At 37.1% G+C, this 2,471-nt stretch overlaps 1 long non-coding RNA gene across 1 annotated transcript; it reads right to left on the bottom strand.

Annotated features, from left to right (window-relative positions):
* Positions 1-207: 207 nt before the first annotated feature.
* On the bottom strand, positions 208-2,429 carry LOC105119133 (uncharacterized). The gene is made up of 3 exons (XR_841085.1): positions 2,264-2,429; positions 1,981-2,170; positions 208-377 (listed from the first exon to the last, which is right to left on the bottom strand). It is a non-coding gene; the product is annotated as an uncharacterized LOC105119133 (long non-coding RNA).
* Positions 2,430-2,471: the final 42 nt, after the last annotated feature.

The raw sequence follows: 2,471 nt of genomic DNA on the forward strand, positions 1-2,471 counted from the left end.
CCTTTGGGGAAAAAAAAGGCATGTAGATGTTCAAAAAAAAAACAAGGTAAATGGAAAAGGAAGGTACACATACAAGACTTGGAACATATAGAAGAAGTAGCAAAGATCAGTAAGTCAAAAGCTTTTATTAGTTTATTTCAAACACGCAAAAGAGCTTCAACATCATCAATTTACATAATATTAATACCTTTCATTTTCCAAGACCCTGTATGCAAACGACATTCATTCTAGTAGTGGAGTTTGTCGCCATATCTAACTCCAAGTAGATCTCAGCACCTCTTGTAGAACCCAAGGCGATCCTCATTTGACCATCCCTCAACACATCCAACGCCACCATTGATGATATTTGTTTATCACACCGTAAGTAGCCTGGAACCCTACAAACATGGTTGTTAAAATCACGATTTTAACACGGCACGGAAAGTACTAAATAAACTCCGATAGTAAAAACGGATCGTAAAATCGTAAAATCGTAAGGAATTTTAAAATACATAAAAAAAAATTCATGCTTCAAATAATTCAGTCCTATAATACTGAAATGACATTCAATTCAATCAAATTCAAGAATTTTTAGTCCAATTTTCATCCCATTAATTCAGTCCAATTAATTTAGTCCTATAATACTGAAATGACATTAAATTCAGTCCAATTCAATATTTTTCAATCCAATTTTTATCTCATTAATTTAATTCAATTCAGTCCTATAATATTGAAATGACATTCAATTTAGTCCAATTCAACAGTTTTCAGTTCAATTTTCACCCGAGTAATATTTAGTCCAATTTAGTCAAGATATATAGTATATACTGTGGCATTCAATTCAACAATTTTCTCACCCGATCAATTCCATTCAATTCAACATTATACATATACAAATTACAGGACTGAGCAAAATGAATTACAGGGCAAAATACAAATCTATTAGAAGATTTTGAAGGCAAAATGAACAGGGCAAAATGCAAATCTTTATTACTGGACAATTAAACTCAACACTTAACAGGGCAAAATACAAATCTATTATAGGGGCAAAATCTACTACTGCAGTGATGATGATGAAGGCAAAATGAACTTACGGTGTCGCCCGCTGCTGTTGAAGATGATGATGATGAGCTAAACGGCTGCTTGTGAAGAGGCCCGATGTCGCCTGCTGCTGTTGAAGATGGGAAAGAAAGGAGATCGTTGCCGGCGTGCTGCTGTTAATAAAGATTGCAGAGGAAGCCCGAAGCCGTGAGCTGTTAAGGAGATTGTCGTCGGCCCGTCGCTGTTAAAATCATGATAAACAGAAAAGGAAGTAATGTTCAACCTCATATTTTGTGAGAAAAAACGTGAGAAAAGGAAGTAATGCAGAGGAATGAATATTGAATAATGGAAAAGCTTTTACAAGAAGCACATGAAGAATTCAAACCTTAATTTCAATTTTTATTCAAGAAGCACTTCAATTTCAGAGACTGCAGTAGAGGTCTTTAAACATGCCAATCTTGGTTCATGTGTTGTCGCGACCGTGAGCACTAAGGAAAAAGAAGGAGTAAAAACTGGAATCATTGGACCGTAAGCACTGTCATTGACCGCTTTTATGGAGGATGGAGATCGCTGTCGCCGTTGTTATGGTTGCCGATTAGGGATTTGTTCAGCTGGGAAACTTGGGAAGAGTATTTTGCGCTTTGTGATTTGTGAAGATTAAAGACAATGAATTAATTCACTGAAGTGAAGAGAGTCACGTGAGTCTGTGACTGTGCAAAAAAAATGCAATAGGTGCTTGACAGCTGGACAAGAGAGGAGGATTTTATTTCAGCACCTCATTTTGGCATAATCGCAAAATCAGTCCTGAAATCGCGATTTTGCGTGATTTCATCCGATTTTTGCGATTTAACCCGATTTTACCCATTTTCGATTTTTTCAAGCGATTCAACACGTAAAGCATGTTTTGACTCGTAAAATCGTACGATTTTACGAGTCAAAACGCGATTTTAACAACCTTGCCTACAAGCCTTCAAGTATGCGTTTCTTGGAGTCCAATTTCCAGTGATAACAACGTGACACGAGGGCTTTGGGGATTGTGAGGTCATCTAACACCCGAGTGGTGTCTTGGAGGAAATGTCTGGATCATCGGATCAACAAGTTCTGGTTCTTGTAATAGATTCAACTCATTGGCCGTACGTAATTACCGTTCCTACAATGATGTTTTGAAGGATTAGTGCGTTTTAATTTCCTTTTATTCAAAATACTTAACCCTATTCAATAAGATAAAAGATTCCTATATAACCTGTGAACAAATTTAAGTGGCGGCCAATAATAAGTTGTAGGTCTGTAGCTCAACTGACAACTCTTCTCACAAGAGGCTTTGCGTTCCAAGTTCGTTGCAGAAGAACAAATTGAATGGCAAAATATTGCTGTAGTCATGGCAGAGGAGTTACCATGTGAGTTGGACTGGACCTTGGTCCAAGTATTGCTTGCTCTCAACACATTGATTC

The sequence above is a fragment of the Populus euphratica genome, unplaced genomic scaffold (assembly GCF_000495115.2).
Source record: "Populus euphratica unplaced genomic scaffold, PopEup_1.0 scaffold2531.1, whole genome shotgun sequence".
NCBI lineage: Eukaryota > Viridiplantae > Streptophyta > Magnoliopsida > Malpighiales > Salicaceae > Populus > Populus euphratica.